Source organism: Stegostoma tigrinum, chromosome 13 (assembly GCF_030684315.1).
Source record: "Stegostoma tigrinum isolate sSteTig4 chromosome 13, sSteTig4.hap1, whole genome shotgun sequence".
Taxonomy (NCBI): domain Eukaryota; kingdom Metazoa; phylum Chordata; class Chondrichthyes; order Orectolobiformes; family Stegostomatidae; genus Stegostoma; species Stegostoma tigrinum.
Genome location: NC_081366.1, coordinates 33079819 through 33098578, shown reverse-complemented (window position 1 = coordinate 33098578; position 18760 = coordinate 33079819). Strand labels below are relative to the sequence as shown.

Here is an 18760-nt window from a genome sequence, read left to right as displayed (position 1 = left end):
AGATTTTCATTGAAATAGATGCAACTATTTCTCAAACTGGGAATCTGTTTTGGACATCAACAACACCAAGCCAGTGTTCACTGGTGGACAAGTCATGCTCTTGGAGGTCATTCAGACATCTTGAGCAAACCTTGAAGTTTTGACATTATGTTTGTAGACCTGAAAATGTTGACTCTGTTTTCTCTCCGCAGAGATTGCCAGACCTGCTGTATTTCTCCAACAATTTCTGCTTAGGTTTCAAATTTCCAGCATCCACAGTTCTTTGGATTTAGTATGCTGCCTGAGAGAAAAAAAACATTCTGTCAGATTATTCTACTCATTATGGTCCGCAAGCCCATAAACACTGAATGTGCTGCTATGGGTTGCACACCTCAGCAATGGGGATAGTTTGTGCAGGCCTGGTCTGCTATTCAATAACTCTTGACTCCCTCATCTATCATTGATGTATCTAACAAATGGCCTTTAATAAATATAATGATCCAGTCTTCATTGCTTTCAGGGAACAGAATGTCACATTCTAACAACTCATCTGAGAGAAAGGAAGTAACCTCTTCTCCATTTTAAAAGGGAGGCTTCTTATTTTTATATAATGTTACCTAGTTTTAGTTACCCCCAAGGTAGGAAACATTCTCTTGGTGAGTCTCCTTAGGATCTTATATATGGTTCAATTACATTACCAGTTATTCTTCAAATTCTAAATAGTATAGGTTCAATCTTTTTGAATTCCCTTCATAAGATAAGTCCATCTTCCCAGGAATGAGTTGAATGAACCTTATTTTAATTGCTCCTAAAAAAATAACACTTTTTTCAAACAAGGAAACCAAGCTGAATGTAATACTGAAGATGTAAAGTTATGAAAGTTCTGTACAGCATAGAGCAACTTCTCTAATTTTGTATTCAATTCGCCTTGCAATGAACCATATTCAAAATTGTGTCTTGCAAGTCTGTTAGAGTTTTCTGAGGCAGTCTCAACCAGAATGGATAGAAAGGATCCAGTAGATGTGTTGGATTTGGACTTCCAGGTGTTCAAAAAGGTACTTCACAAAGGTTGAGTCATAAGAAAAGAGTGCATGGTGTTGAGGTAATATATTAACATGGATAGAGAATTGGCTAATAAGCAGAAAACAACTAATGGAGATAAGAGGCTCTTTATCAAATTGGTGATCTGTCATCAGTGAAGTTTCATATGGATTTGTGCTGAGACTGTAACTGTTTACAATCTATATTAATGACTTAGAGGAAGGACGTGAATATACATTTGCCAAATTTACAGATGGCACAAACATAGGGGGAAAGAAAGTGAGGAGAAGGATACAAAGACCTGCAGAGAGATATTGAAAGGTTAGATAAGCAGGTAAAAAAAATGGCAAATTGAGTATAATGTGAAAAAGTATGAAGTAGTCAATTTTGGCAAGCTGAACAAAAGAAAAGAGCATTATTTAAATGGAGAAAAACTGAAGAAAGCTGCAACCCAAAGGGGCTTAGGAGAACTTGTGCATGAAACATAGAAAGCTAACATATAGGAAGCCTAATGAAATTTTGGCTCATACTTCAAGGTGTTGGAGTATAAGAATAGGGACATTTGTATAAGGTGCTGGTGGGATCACATCTGGAGCAGCTGTCATGGTCACCTCTTATGACAGAGGCTACATGTAAAGTTGGAGTACGTAGACATGTTGGCTGGAGACATGAGGAGTTGCAAAGTCTATGGAGTTCACAGGAAGGATTCTAAGGAAGTGAATCTGGATGCTCAGGATCTCACCGGTGCACAGAAATGGAAGCTGGAAGCCACCATCCAAGCAATACTAGATAACAAAGTGTGAAGCTGGTCAGAGATGAAGGGTCTAGGCCCGAAACGTCTGCTTTTGTGCTCCTAAGATGCTGCTTGGCCTGCTGTGTTCATCCAGCTCCACACTTTGTTATCTTGGATTCTCCAGCATCTGCAGTTCCCATTATCTCTGATCCAATCAATACTCACTGTTTTCTTCTATTGTGCTGGAAATTGTAACTGCACAACGGGAAATAAAGGCTGTGGATTGCACCCAGAAAGGACAGGAAAATGACTTAACCTGTGAAGGCCCACCATTGTGAGAGCATAAAAAGGGGTAAATCATCACGCCCAGACCCATGCATTGATATATCCGTAATTCCTGGCCATCCTAATAGAATGCCCAACATGTTTGTGCACAAAGACCAGGGATACACTAATGTATACTGTATACACCTTGCCCATCTTGCTTTCACATGCTGTAGCAGGCTCTCTATACAGATATCAATCCATGGGACACCTTGTGTAGGCATGAAATTAGACATTATACTGGCACTATTCAATTCAGGGCCATATATAGATTCAAACAAACAAATGTAAGGTTAAAACAGTGCATTATTGCAATGATGTAATGTACGGGAAATTGTTACCCATGCCATCAAGTGTCCTCAATAAGGTTTCCTATATATTTTCTCTTCCCACTCTGTCTTAGTGTTCTTGTTGGTTTCACAGTTCTGATGGAGAGAACTTGCTCAGCAGTGGTCCCCATTTTTCCTGGAGTTAAGGTATTGGAATCTGGTGGTCTTTATGTCTGGGCAGACCAGATACCTTCAGGGCCTCCTTGGCAGAGGTAATGGTTAATATACCATTCAAAAATGCTGTCAGTATGCTTTGGAATCATGTGTATGATGGTTATCATATGTAGATCTGTGGCTGCATACAACTTGTGCCTTATTTTCTAGACATGAAATAAAACACAGTCTTCATTCTGGCATCTTTGAATGGGGCTAGCACTTTAAAATTCTTGAGGATTTCCATAGATCACCATTCTTGTAGGAATTTTTTCCTCATTTGCTGGTTTGCGGAGAATACGGTAGTCCTGAAGTTCTTTGAATATTTTTCTTCCATGACATTGAAGAGACTTTTATAATGTATTAATAAGAACTTTTACATATGAAGAGCCAATGATCATTAGTAAATATCATTGTTTACTGCATTTGAAAGAGAGTGCCAAATTATATTCAGGATCAGCAATATGTGCATTCGTTATGTTTTCTTGTGTTTTAATGTGACGTTTAAGGTTCCGTCAGGGGTCCCTTTTGTCAATTGTGGTGTGAGTATTGATCTTCCAAACACAAGCTAAGTGGTAGATTTTCCAGAGGCTTTGATCTGTTTACCAGTAGCAAGACCCATTGTCCGGTTTGGTTTCGCTAAAGTGGAAACATTGATTGGATACATTGCAACTCTGAGCAACTGCTATTGTTTTAGTTTCCTGGCATGTGAACTATGAAATGTGAGTACAGGCGTTGAACTAAGTGCATGCTTTTTAGAAGCTTCAAATTCAATGGCTCTGGATTCAGAGGGTCTTTAATAACCTTACAAATTCCAGTAGTTCCGATAGCTTTCTATCGGCTAAGGAGACACAGCCTTCCATGGTTTGAATTTTACTTTTGTTTCCCACTTGTTCAATACTGTCATCCTATGTTTCATCTCAAGCATTGTTAAATGAATAGCTACATGATTTCTCTTTCAAGTAAGCCTCACAATGTTTTCTCACCTCACAAAACAGCTAAATAAATTTATAATTACTAAACTCAGCAGTGGCTCCAATGGTGTGCTTTGTGTTTTAACTATACACACAGGTTTCGTAGATCTTAGAAAATGTTTACTTCTAAATTGTTACAAAGGTATTTTATTTTAATCTCCATCACCTTTCTCGAGTTAAGTAACCAGATGTTGACAGTGAATGGGCAAAAAGCTGGGTAAATGGGCCAACATGTGGCAGATGGAGTTAAAGATGGATAAGTGGGAGGTTATCCATTTTGGTCAGTAGAAAAGAATGGCTACTTATTATCTAAACGGAGACAAACAAAATGCTTTGGTGCAAAGGGACCTGGGTGCCCTTGTGCATGAATCATAGAAAACTAGTATGCAGTCCTGCAGGTTATAAGGAAGGCATTTATTGCTAAGGGATAGGTTATACTAGTAGGGAAGTGTTGCTGCAACTGTACAAGACATTAATGGGACTGTATCTGCAGTAATACATACATGTTTGGCCCCTTCACTTGTAAAGGGGTGTAACTGAATTGGGAGCAGGTGAGAGACGTTTCAATAGATTGATTCCACATGTGAGAATTTTGGCTTATGAAGGGAAATTGAACAGTTTAGGCCTATACTTCCTAGACTTCAGAAAAATGAAAGGATATCTAATCTAGGTACACAACATATTAAAGGAGATTGACCAAGTGGACATAGAGAGGATGTTTCCACCTGTGGGGCAATTTAGAATGAGACGTCATAGCTTTAGAGTAAGACGGTAGCAGATTTAAATCAGAGATGAGGAGAAATTGATATATCTCAAAGGGTTATTAATCTGTGGAATTCACTACCCAAATCATGATGGATACCAGCTCACTAAGCACATTTAAAGAGGAGATAGTCAGAGTTTTCATTTATATCAGGTTCAAGAGTTATGGAAAACCAATAGGAAAGTGGAGTTGAGATTGAAATGGGATCAGCCATGATCATATCAAATGGTGGAGGAGTTTGAGGGGCTGAATTGCCTATTCCTGCTCTTAGTTCTTAAGATATTTTGAGTGAAAATAGAATGAGTAACTTATTAAACTTTTTTCCAAGAATGGAAGAACTGTGTAGAACTTGGCTTTGAGGGATTGCAATTCAAAAACAGTCTAACTAAGCAGCTACCAGAGCTTATTTTACAGTGCCTTCTCTATGAAGCATCACAGGTAGTTCAAAGCCAACCTATTTCATGTCATGCTCTGTAAGTTAATAATGTCTGACAACGGTACACACTTCCATCGCAACAAATTTGCTGAATTAATTACAACAAGTTCTCAAGGGTAATAGATCAGTGTAAAATAATGTCAGACCATTTTAAAGGAATTGTTATAGATGAGAATTCAGTTCCAATGTTCCTTTACAAATTTTTAATAATTCTTATTGGGTATGCACACAATAGGAATGAAGTGAAAGGTAAAGCAATTTCATTGCTAATAAACAATCTTTTCTATGTCCTCAAAAGACAATTTGATTCTATATTTTATTCCACCTAAAAGCTGTGTAAATCGATTGAAGCTTATTGTAAATTTTGGTTAATTGCTAGAGTAGGCAGGCATGATAATCAAAGCTTGACCCATCAAAATCTAAATCATTGTAAGAAAATCAGAGATATGTATGGAGCTGTAATGTAATATTGCAAGCATCCAGTGACACTGAACAGCTTCCATTAATTTTATACAGCAAAGTGGTTTAATAAAGGCTTTCAATATTGTGTCAGATACCTTCTTCAAGGTAAAGAATAAGGAAAATGGAGAATTACTGTGCTAGAATGTGACCTCATCATGAAGTTCTGTCATAAAATCACTGTAAGAAAACAGAATACTGCCACAAGAACAGAAATATTTATTTGCTGTGGGGAACAAAATAGCATAAAATAATCAGGAGTCCTCATCGTAAATCAGCCAATATGCTTTCTTATCGCAAAAAATTTAGACCTTTCACTTTTTAAGCCCAAGTACCTGGAGTTTGCTTTGCAGGATCAGCAAAAAAAAGTAACCGCATACATTAGGAAGTTGAAAAAAGAGTTAGATCTCCTCATTTACTGCATTCAACCCCAAACATTTAACACTCAGGGTTTGTCAGAAAATCTTCTGCAAAACATAATTATGTTTTTTGTTAAAACGTATGCAGATATCAAAGCCTTTCAGATCATGTGCCAATGACAGTTCCAGAGGTTGACTAATCAAAATTCTGAGGCAGTCATTTAATAATGGTTACTGATCAACAGTAGTGGTTACCACACGCAAAATCTGTCAGCTGTGACTATATAAAGATGACAACCTGAGTAGAACAAATTCCTTGAGACATTATTTTAATTCTACGAATTATCATAGTGATTAAACCAGAGATTATATTATAATAGTCATAATAGATACAAAGTATGTGCATGTATTCATTTTAAAAAGTATATTTAACATTCACTACATAATACATTTTTTTGCATTTTATTTCTATGTATTTGACATTCTCTGTTACCCTAGAAATTGCAAAGTTTAATTGATAAATAGAAGATTTGATTACAATACATGTACGGACCTCAATACAACCACACTTGATGTTATAAACTGCCGAGAACCTATTATTATCTCCATCAGCATGGATCAGAATCTCTTCAAGTTACTAGTTTAGAGTTGAATCCTTCCACCTTCACTCCATGCTCTGGAGGAAGTTCTGCATTTAGAACTGCTAAAGATTTGACAATTGATAAAAGCCGGAAATTAAACAGTTGTCAGGTGAACTGTTCCATTAAATAATTCACAACTCAAAAGTCTTTATTGATGAATTGCTGATCAAAATAATTACTGCATGAGGAAACATTTCTAACATATTTAAAAGCTCTAATCAAAGATCACCTGTCAAATAACTGCAAAATCATAGGGTTAATATGTTACATCCTATTCACTTAGTTGTTGCTGTCTCTCAGGAGGTAATAGTAAAAACTTTTTTTGACTACATCAGTCTCATAGTTTTCAGGATCTGTCAGCTTCTGCTTGGTGAGATTTCTACAGCAATAATACAGCAGCTCTTTTAAAAAAATAATTAATTCATCGGAAGTTCTCTTGTGATTTACTCGATTCATGTGTGCAGAACCATCTACACATTGTATGAATACTTTCAACAATTTACTGAAGGGATAAATGCAGCAAGTCATTGAGAAAGACTGTATATTTAAATATTACACAGGAATTTTTTTTGTTATGTTTTTAATCAGGCAATTATGGTCAGGTTAAACTAGTGCTAGTGATTTTTTTTCAGGCATTCAGTCCTTTCTGCATCACACCAAAATCTTTTTTTTCTGGTTCGACTAAGTGAGGAAGATGAGTCAACCGATGTTACAACTTTGCAACTTTTTTTTACAGAATAAGATAATGATTATTCCATTGCACTAGTTCAGGTGAAAAGCATGGATCTTGTTTTCCTTATGTCTGTTACCTTCATGTTGCTCAATTTATTTTTTGGGAGGTGTTATAACTTAAGCAGGTATGAAGTACATTTTAATGTATTACTCAAAGTCAATTTTGAGAGGCATAGAGCACTTCTGAGGGATATGCCTCTTTTCTGCAGAAGACTCAAACTCTCAGTGTCAATTGAGATACATTGGCATTGGAGGCAGTCCTGAGAAGATTCACTCGGCTGATAATAGATACGGAGGCATAGTTTTATAAGGACTGTTCAAGTGGATTTGACCTGTACTCATGGATATAAAGAAAAATAAGAAGCGACCTTGTTGAAACATTCAAAATTTTTAAGGGACTTGACAGATTAAATGCAGAAAGGTTTAGGACAAAAGGGTATAACCTCAGAGTAAAGGGTCATACATTTAAGACAGAGATGAGGAAGAATTTCTTCTCTCAGACAGTTGTGAATGTATAGAATGCTTTGCCATAGAGGGCTGTTGTAGCTGGCTCATGAAGTATATTCAAAGCTGAGAGAGACAAATATTTAATCAGTAAGGGAATTGAGGATAATGGGGAAAAAGGCTGGAAAGCAGAATTGAGGGTCATCAGATCAACCATGATCCCGTTAAATGACTGAGCAGACTTGATGGGCTGAATGGCCTGCTTCTGCTCCTACATCTTGTGGTCAATCATAGCTAGGTTCCAACAATAATTAGAGAATAAGTACTCCAGTGATTTAAGGGTATTGTGCAATACTGAAAGGCTTTTGGTTCAAGTTGTCCTGTGACTTCTTTAAAAAGACTGTAGCTAGAGAGACTCTTCATTTTTGCCTGATGGTAGCATGGAAGCCCTGATTCAGGAGGTTATCAGGAAGAAGCATATCCCAGTCCCTCCACCCTCCCCAAAGATGGATGTAACGTATCTGCCTAAATAGTTTGTGAAGAATGGACAGAGTTTGCTGATGACCTAATGGAAATGACAGAAGAAATTTAATCACAGCAAGAAGTGCTGGCTCTATTTCATGTTTTTTTTTTCCGTCCAGCCTACAGAATGTAGAGCCATCCTATCATAATTACATAACAGATATCTCATAGAATTATAGAGTCATATAGCTTGGAAACAGACCTTTTGGTCCAACCAGTCCATGCCGAACATGATCCCAAACTAAATTAGACTCACCTGCCTGCTCTGGACCCATGTCCCTCCAAACCTTTCCTATCCATGTACTGATCCAAATATTTTTTAAACGTTGTAATTATGCCCACATTCACCATTTCCTCAGAAACTTTATTCCTTATGCAAACCATCCTCTATATAAAAAACTTACCCATCATGTGTGTTTTAAGTTTCTCTCCTCTCACCTTAAGTACGTGTCCCCTAGTCCTGAAATCACCAATCCTAGGGAAAAGACACCTCCCATTAAACCTATCTGTACCCCTCATGATTTTATAAGCTAATATAAGGTAGCCTCTCAATCTCCTATGCTCCAATGAGAAATGTCCCAGCCAATCCAGCCTTTCCTTATAACCCAAACCTTCCGTACCCAGTAACATCCTGATAAATGTGCTCTGAACCGTCCTCAGTTTAATAATGTCCTAATCTGTCCTATAATTGGGCAACCAGAACTGGGCAAAATATTTCAGGAGATCTCTACTTCCCATCCCTCTCTTCCAATGAAAGCAATGCGTTTCAATGTCATTCCTTCTTTTTTCATGTTCACTCCCTGCACTGACTCCTGCCTTTCCAAATATTGCATTTTCTTCCCACACCAGCTGCTTGTTTCTAAATGTGCACATTGATAAGCTGGCGCAAAGACCTTCACAGAAATTCTACAGGCTACACATTAACATGGAACCACTTTTCCTGCAGAACAAGCTGGCACAAACCAAGAGGAAAATAACCAGAACAGAAGGAAGGACAGCTGCAATGCAAGTCCTCATGCCAATGAAACAGTTAACATTGATGACAGTGGAGTAATGGTGAGGTCTGACAAGGCAAGGAGGTGAAGTAGAGAAGAAACAAAGCCTGGCATCTGGTAAAGCTTGACAAAATGTCTCACATGGTATTTGGCTATCTTTGCTCCCATGCTCTTTAGACTGAAGTTCTCCCTCACATGTTGTGTTTAACAATCTTGTGTCCATGGAGCAACTACTCATACTGTAACTTTCATTTTCCACAAAGTGCTACCCTTGTTAATTTGCTGTCTTTCCAGATCCATTGTAATTGTAACAGAGGAAGAGGAGCCTAAGAAGACAGAAATGTGCAGCAATAACACACCCATATGAGCCTCAGATGGTTTTTGGGCATGTTGCACAGCTGGTAAATGCAGATGTGATGTTCCATGCCATTAGTATTGAACAGTTTATTCTCTATTTCAGAAGTGATTAGGGAATTGCTCTGCCTTGTGAAAGCAAGTGCTATGCTCATTCAATGCAGATTTTGCTGCCATGTCTTCAGCTTCAGGCCATGAACAAAAATGCAAAATAATGGCCTGAATTAAACAGGGGAGCAGACTGGCCACTAGCCAAAATATTGGGTGCAAATCCACCTTGACTTGTTGTAGAAGCATCGATTGCATTCAAATATTTTCTGGATGCTGTGGATTTGGAATCAATCAGTTTCTTCTTCAATTCTTAGCCTAAAGGCAGATACAAACCACAGCTCCAGAATCTCCACTACAAGTAGGCTGAAGAAAGCAAGACTCAAATTTCTCTTATCTGAAATGGAAATGAAATTCCATATTGCTGGGAGCAATCTGGTCCATACTGGCCAATTGTAATTGCTGTGTCTGTGTTGCCATGGGAACATTCATGTTTAAATGCAAGTTATGGTCACAGAAACATGAATAGTAATGATACAGCTTAAAGCCGGAACTCATGGTTGAAAAGTAGCAACATTATCACTGTGCTATAAGACCTTCTCTGACTGTGTCTTATATGACAAGGTGATAGCTGCCTGCAGTTGGTGGTTTTATCAACATAAAGAAGGAGGCTGTACCCTGAAATGTGTTGACCAATCAAATGACTGTCATTTTCACTCCCATAAAAGCCAGTGGGAATGGTAGTAATTACTAGACCTACCCAGACCTGTCATAATGGAGGACACCCTGGAATGGAGGTAAGCTGGTTGAGACTAACTGAGGCCAATCATGCATGACCTGTTGAGGGGATGGGGTGTTGTTTGTGAAGGTTAAGATGAGTGGTCCACCAAAGGCTGTGTAGGTTGTAAGGTGCTGAATTAGGAGTGCCGCACCAACTAAAACCCACAAAGACACAGTCAGAGTATTCTGGTTGATGTCTCCAAACATGGGTGGCACAGAGGCTCAGTGGTTAGCACTGCTGCCTCACAGTGCCAGGAACCAAGTTTGATTTCAGCCTCAGGCAAAAGCACATTCTCTCCATGTCTGCATGGATTTCTTCTGGATGCTCTGGTTTCTTCCCATAGCCTAAACACACGCAGGTTAGGTGGATTGGCCATACTAAATTGTCCATAGTGCCTAGGGATGTGTATGTAAAGGATATTATTGAATCAGATGAGGTTTCTCCTGATGAATATCATTGTTTTCATGGTTGTCATTAGAGCCTTAATCCCAGATTTTTTATTGAATTCAGATTCTACCATCTAACCTGGTAGGATTTTAAACCAGGTCCCGTGGGTCTCTGGATCAATAGTGTAATGATAATCCCACTAGGCCATCACGTCCCTGGTCCCTAGCTGACATTTAATTGGCTGCTGAGGGTTTAAACTGACTTAAAGTGTGGGTAGGGTATAGTAATGTACCAGCTTTCCAGTTGAAGGTAAAATGCCAAAGGCGGGAAGGTGACAGGTGCATCAACCTTGCTATTCAACTTGATTTTACAGCCTTCCCCTGTTGCTTCCCAACATACTCTCTGAGGCCTCGTAAAATCCAGGCAAAGTGCTTTCTTCTTATTGTAACTTAGACTGTTTCTCCCTTCTCCACAATACTCTGTGTGGCTCTTTGTTCTCTTTCATTGACCATCCTTTAGAGAAGTTAGCTGAAGCTAACAATATCACCTCACCTGGAATGTGACTCAAGGCCCACCTTCAAGCTGACAAAGGCTCCCTGAAATCAAAAGTGTGCTCTATGTACTTTTGAGACTAGAACTAAGGAAGAGTAAAGATTGTTTTTCCTCTGTGTACACTTCAAATAAACAATCTCTTCCAGTCACAATTCAGATTGGAAGAAGAGTCAATGAGCTGACTTCAGGTGATTACTGTTGTAAGTTGAATAAATGATTAAAGAGACTTATAACCTTTTATGATGACAGGTAGTATTTATTGAATGTTGGTAGAGTATGCAGCTCAGCTTGAAACACACTATTGATCAGCTGCATGGTCAGCAGAGAGCCAGAAACAGGCAAAGCTTGCATGATGTACAATGAGCCTGCATTTCTTAAAGACAACCCTCCATCCTAAAGGAGAGGAATCTTCAGGCTACGACAGCCTGTGAAAGATTCTCAGGAAACTTCTGTAGGAAGAGGGTAACAGAAATACTGACCAGAAGAAGGATTCCTGGTAATGGAGTGAAGGGAGCGGTGAGGCTTCTCATGCAGCTGACCATATATGTAGCTGGGAGTGATTCCCAGGTAAATATTAAAATGACTCACAATGCTCAAAGAACAGGTCAGTTTACAAATCAATGTTAGATTCTGTTTGACAATGCCAATAATCCATTCTGTATATTTCTGACACAGGCTCAGATCATGTACACTGGCGCTCAAAGTTAGGTTACTCCACTGAGACCATGCTGGAAGTGTCCAGGTGCAGTTTTTTTTGAGGCTTGTTCTGTAGCACTAATATACTGTGTGTTTTGTTGAAAATGTTGGATAGATGTCTAAAACAGCCCACACTGTTCGAATACCAAACTCCCATATATGCCGTTTCTATTTATAGGTGGGTGGGTCTGGGCAGGATGCTCTGAGGGTCGGTGTGGACTTGTTGGGCCGAAAGGCCTGTTTCTACACTGTAGGGATTCTATGATCTAAGATCTATGACCATATTCTTCTGCTTCAATCCCTTGCATAGAATTCAATATGATTTTCTAAGTCCAAGAATACTTTGCAGCCTTGATGTTTTATACAAAATTCACAATCCTGCTGATTGTCATGGGTATTTAATGTTAAATTACAAGGAATTCTCTCATAGCCTTTGATGCATTTAGAGGTTCCAGCATTTGATGTTGTCCTCGGTTGTTTCCACAAGATCTAATTACTTAGTTGGCGATTGATGCTGACAGGCCTTTCTTGCTGTTGTTCTCTGTAATGAAATATCACTCCCACAAATAAGAGGACTTACAGATTATGCTAGCACAAGCTTGTCTGGAACTGACTTGACCAGTCAAAGTGGCAACGTAAGAGGGTGCTATATCAGTTCAATTATTATTTTGTAGACTCAGGCTTGTAACATGTTGCTTTTTTATTTGACTTTTTTATATGTACAAATGTGTGATAAGAATGATAGTCATGAGAATTGCAATGTTATTTGAATTCAAAGCAATCTCAACTTGAATTCAGGACAGAGTTCTTAAAAACACATTAAATTAAGGTGTCAGTTGTCATAGGTGGGCAGGAGAAGGGCAGGGATACTGGGTGTACAGTTTTATAATAGGTAGTTTTGACATGGGTGCAGGGCTAATTCTACTGGAAAATAAATTCCCCCCATTCTATGAAAATTGCTGAATTTCTATTTGCCTTTTCCATTTGGCCCAAGCTTGTCCAATTGCAAAAAAGAATACCACTCTATGCATTGAACATTTTGCTAACCTTGTTCTTTCTCAATGCTTACAACAACATGTTAATTTTGCTAAGATACATTTTTTCCCTGGAACTTTCCGACATAGGTTTGCCTGTGTGATTTAATCTTATTCTTGGAGTTTTCACCAAATGACTTGCCTCCATGCTCCAGCCATCAGTCAGCCGACATATTTATTCTCATGAATCACTGCATCGCAGCACCAATTAGAAAGCACAAAGATCCGTCGGCCAATTAAATTACGGTTGACTGTCAGCCAAATAGCCTTTTAACACCAGTTTCAATATTTTTATATCTAGTAATGAGGAATGTTTAAAGGAAACAACAGAATAAATTAATTGTTTTTAATATCCTTCTTTTATTTCTTTAAGGTTGAACGTAGCATTACCTTGGTGATTAATCCTGAATTCCTGGAAACTCCAGGCTAATCCTGGAGAGTGAGCAACCCTATTTGCAAATGTTGGTGCATTACAAATTGCAAGCAAGCTAGACAGCTGGATAAGAAGCCTTTGACAGTTTCAACAGCATTACATGAATTGGATGATGTGAGTCAAAAGCTGAAGATGCAGCAGTGTAATTTTTACATCTCAGCTTTGATTGGAGTCGAATTGTAGCTCATCCCAAATACATCTGGTTGACGTGAGTTCTTTTCTAACCCTGGAACAAATTCTTACCATAATATGAATAGAGACATAAGGGCAGCAGAAACAGGTGGTCAGTGAACCACATTCACTGCCACCCACTGTTTGACATCTGTTTTACAAATGAGCCTATGCAGGTCCACAAAGCAGAACATCTGGTTTTGATCACAACCTGGAAATGACAATGATAAACACAGGTCTGTTGACCCTGCAAAGACATCATCACCAATAACTGAGGGTTTGTGCTAAAATAGGAAGTGCTCATAGACTAGTCAAGCTACAACCTGACATCATGATAGTCATAGTACCACACCTTATTGATAATTTATCCCAGATATCACAATCAGAATCCCTGGTATTTTCATCCCACTGGTAGAAGAAATCCTCCAGAGGTAACAGCTCAGAGCTAAACAGACAAGAAGAATACTCAACACTGACCCTGGTTCTATGAAGTCTCATGGCATCAGGTCCACACGCTGAGAACATTGGTTTCTCTTCAGTTTTTGTTCCAAAGCCTTCTCTGCCAATCTTTGAATGTTAGTCTTGAGCAGATGCCATATAAACCAACTCTCAGTGCATTCTTGCACAAAGGCAAGGAACTGATGTCATGTTTGCCAGGCAACATCTTAATTATTTGCCAACAGAAAGGAGATACCAAGAGGAAAGGGCACAGAAACTTTACAGCTTGATTAGCTTTACAGGCTGCCAAGATCTTTTAAATACAGCCCATATGGCCATCAGGGTTCCACATGTCAAGCTTACTACTTACATCAGCAAGAGCAATTTTATTTCATAAATATACAAGTTGTTTCACACCAGGGAAATATCATTTGAAGTCTAATGTTATTTGAGAGGCACAACACAATGTCTTTAATTTACAGTTAACTCTGATGCCTGCAGGACCAACCATTCATACCATCTTAAGTATTTGATCCTAAGTAAAGAGCTTATACTTGCTGCATTGTTTCATCCAATTGATTCAACTACAGCAATTTACAAGTATATCTTTCATATAGGGAGATGTCCTTGGTACTTTCACAGGAATGTAATCAAATAAAAATTGATGCCTCGACAAAGACTAGGGCTCGTGCAACCAATAAGAAAAATAGGCAGCCACCTAGAGCAGCAAATAAAAACTGTCATACTTCTAGTATCTAAGTATCATGTAACATGAATGCAACAAAGAATTAATTTCAAATCGTTTTTTATTGTTTTTAGAGTTGTTCACCTCAATGCATAAAACATATGTGGCTGACTCTTAACTGCCTTCTGAAGTGGCCAAGCAAGCCATTCAAAATACTCAGTCAATACAAAATTTATAGAAAGGAAAGAAACCAGACAGACCCCTGAAAATGACAATGGCAAACAAAGCCTTGTTGACCCTGCAAAGATGTCCCCACCAACAACTGGAGGTTTGTGCCAAAATTGGAAGTGCTGTCCCACAGACTTGTCAAGCAACCACACTCACAATTCTCATAGAGTCACACCATTTAGCGAATTCATCTCAGACACCATTATTAGAATCCCTGGTATTGTTGTCCCATTGACGGAGGTGACCCACTTGAGGTTGCAGAGGTGCATAGACAAAAAGGAATAGCTCTGAGACTACTGAACAGTCTTCCCAGGTCAAATATAGAGCATAGAACATAGAATGATACAGCACAGTACAAGCTCTTCAGCCCATGATGCTGTGCTGACCTTTTTCCTACTCTAAGATCAAACTACACTGCATACCCTACATTTTACTATCATCCATCTGTCATTCCAAGAGTTGCTTGAATGCCCCTAATGTATCTGACACCACTACCACCGCTGGCAGCGCATTCCATGCTTCCACCCATCTGTGTAAAGAACCTACCTCTGACATCTCCCTTATGCCTTCCTCCAATCACCTTAAAATTATATTCCCTCATAATAGTCATTTCCGTCCTGTGAAAAAGTCTCTGACTATCCACTCTATCTGTGTACCTCATCATCTTGTACACCTCTATCAAGTCAGCTCTCATCCTTCTTTGCTCCAATGAGAAAAGCCCTAGCACCCTCGACCTTTCTTCATAGGACCTGCCCTCCAGTCCAGGCAGCATACTGATTAATCTTCTCTGCACCCTCTCTAAAGCTTCCACATCCTGCCTGTAATGAGGCGACCAGGACTGAACACAATATTGCAAGTGTGGCCTAACCAGGCTATTATAGAGCTGCAGCACAACCTGCCAGCTCTTAAATTCAATTTCCCTGCCGATGAAAGCCAACACTCCATATGCCTTCTTAACAACCCTACCAAGTTGGATGACAACTGTGAGGCGTCTATGGACCCCAAGATCCCGCCATTCCCCTACCCTGCCGAGAATCCTGCCATTAACCCTGTATTCTGCATTCAAATTCAACCTTCCAAAATGAATCACTTCTCACTTTTCTGGGTTGAATTCCATCTGTCACTTCTTTGCCCAGCTCTGCATCCTGTCAATATCCCGTTGCAACTTATAACAGCCCTCCACGCTGTCTACAACTCCACCAATATTCGTGTCATTGGTAAACTTACTAACCCACCCTTTCACTTCCTCATCCGAGTGGTTTAAAAAATTCACGAAGAGCAGATGTCCCAGAACAGATCCCTGCACTACACCACTGGCGACCGAGCTCCGGGCTGAATACTTTCTACCTTGCGCAGACGGCAGTGCAGAAGGATATGCTTCAACTAAGACTCAGTTATCCAGCGGTCCCTCTGAGGGTGGCAGCGATGTCATCAAGGAATGAGGAGGTGAGGTGGTCTGAAGCAGCTTTGGGTGAAGAACGGCAGGAAATGGATGACACGGTAATCAGTCCTGAAAAGGCTGAGGAAGCAAAATTGAAGCTAAAATATCCAAAGCTGGGACAAAAACCTGGTGGATCAGAGATTTTGAGGAAATGTCTATGGAAGGATCTGAAGTACTTTGATTCAGGAGATTACAGTGTGGCTAAAGCTAAAATAAAGAACAAGCAGCTGCCAAACAGTGGAGCAGACAAGAACCAAGTGAATTGGGGAACACATTCCCACTCCACAAGATCTCCTTCAGAGAAAATCTTCCCTTGTTACTGACAAACTGGCTATCTGAGACCTCATGGAGAATGCATAAAACTCTTGTCATTCCTTCTTCTTGCTATTAATTCCTGTGTTTTAGCTGTCTTCCTTGTTCCTTTGCATGATGACTGACAGCTTAGCAGATAAGTACAGTACCAAGTTGCTGCAAGAGAGCCCTTCAAATTCAGACCGAGGACCAGCCTGAGATTTCATAGGCAATAAACCATGCACTGATAAAATATGAACAAAACACCTCCTGCTGATTACCACCTACTGCCCCTCCCCACCCATTTAGCTGATGTAGTAATATTGCTCCAAATGGGAGTGTTTCTTTGAGAAAAGAAGGAGCATTTCGAGCTCACAGAAAGGGCCCTGAGAAGGAGACGTCCGTGTCCATCACTAATAATGGCTTAGTAACAGCACTATTGAGCTTGGTGGCTGAGTCACAAAGGATGTAGTTACCTAGCCTGAATATTCATCAGTTTATGGGGGAACCAATGAAGTAAAATTCTAAAAAGCCTTGACCACAGTCCTTGTGTAAGCCGGTTACAGTATTTTCACTGAAAATGCCGCTCATTTTATTGGTGGCACTGTCAACAAGTTAAATGTGACAGATTCCAAACATATCTAGCAACCTGGCACTGAGCATCCATGAGGCACGGTGGGCCATCAACAATAGCAAAATGGTATTCAAACACAATCTGTATCTTCATTGTCCAGCATTTCCACCATTAACATCAAGCCAGGACATTCACCCTCATTCAATGAAGAGTACAGGAGGCACACCAGGACCAGTGCCATGCATATCTAACAATTAGGCGTCAATGTGGTAAAATGATGACACAACAACACAGGATTACTGGTGTGCCAAATTCCAGATGCGGCATTCAACAGACAGAGCTCAACAATGTCAGAATTAAAGAATCAGATAGGAACTTTGTAGTTCAGCTGTATATATTCATGAATGGTGCTGCTCATCTCAATGAGTTATCGCAAGTAGCTGCTCCACAAACATACACATCCTCAATGACGAAGAGGAAGCAAAAACTGAGACTGAAGTATTTGCGGTCACTTTCTACCAGAACTGCCATGTCGATAATCCATCTCAGTCTTCTCCTCAGGTGCCTAACATTTCAGTTACTGGTCTTCAGCCTTTCAGACTTAGTTAATTGCATTATCGCAAGATATACACTCTTATGAACGCTCTGGACACTGAAAACATTCCAACAATAGTACTGAAGGCTTACTCTCCACAGCCGGTCCAGCCCCTAGTTTCAGTACAGTGACAAAACTAGCATCTACCTTGGAAATGTGGTAAATTGCCCAAAAATATCCTGTCTACAAAAACAGGATGATTCCAACCTGGCCAGTTATCACGTTATCAGTTAACTCTTGATCATTAACGAAGTAAAGGAAATGCTGTCTACAGTATTGTCAAGAGACACTGACACAGCATTATTTCCTCAGTTTGGGTTCTACTAAGACCACTCAGTTCCTGATCTCATTCCATCATTGATCCAAACATGGATGAAAGAGCAGAAATCAAGAGAAGGAGTGAGAATGACAAATGAGAGTGACTGTCCTCAACATTAAAACAGCATTTGACCGAATGCGGAATCAAGGATCCAAGGCAAAACTTGAGCCAACGGGAATCAGTGGCAAATTCTCCACCTAGTAGAAAGAAAGATGAGAGTCATTGCTGGAGATCAATCATCAGAGCTTCCTCCGAGGAATTTCTCAGAAAATTATCCAAGAACGAACCATCCTCACTTACTTCATCAATGACCTTCCTTTCATCGCAAGTTAAGATGTTCACAGATTATTGCAGATATTCATGATATTCAGGATTGTTTGTGACTTCTCAGATTTTGAAACAGCCTGCGAAGAGGAACTGATTCCTCAAATCCCATCCACCATCTACAAGGCACAAAACATGAATGTGATGGGGCACTCCCCATTTGTTTGGATAAATACAGATCCAACAAATCACGAGATGATTCACACTATACAGGACAAAGCAATCTATTTGATTAGCATTCCTATCCATTACTTTCAACACTCTTCTTCATCATTGTTGCATGGTGTTACCAGTATGAATCATCTACAAAATGCAGCAAGGTAATCGACCAAGCTCCTTCGATGGTGCATTTCAAATTCATAACCTCTACCACCTCAAAGGATGAGAGTAGAAGATGCATGGCATGTTGCCCACCAAAGTGCATACCATCCGAACTTGGAACTATATCACCATCTCTTCATGATCGATGCATCAAAATCCTTTCCTATAGCAGTGTGTGAGTGCATACACCACAATGGTAGACAC

General features: G+C 39.5%; 1 pseudogene; it reads left to right on the top strand.

Annotated features, from left to right (window-relative positions):
- The first annotated feature begins 16116 nt into the window (after window positions 1-16116).
- Window positions 16117-16471, top strand: LOC125458451 (cAMP-regulated phosphoprotein 19-like; annotated as a pseudogene).
- Window positions 16472-18760: the final 2289 nt, after the last annotated feature.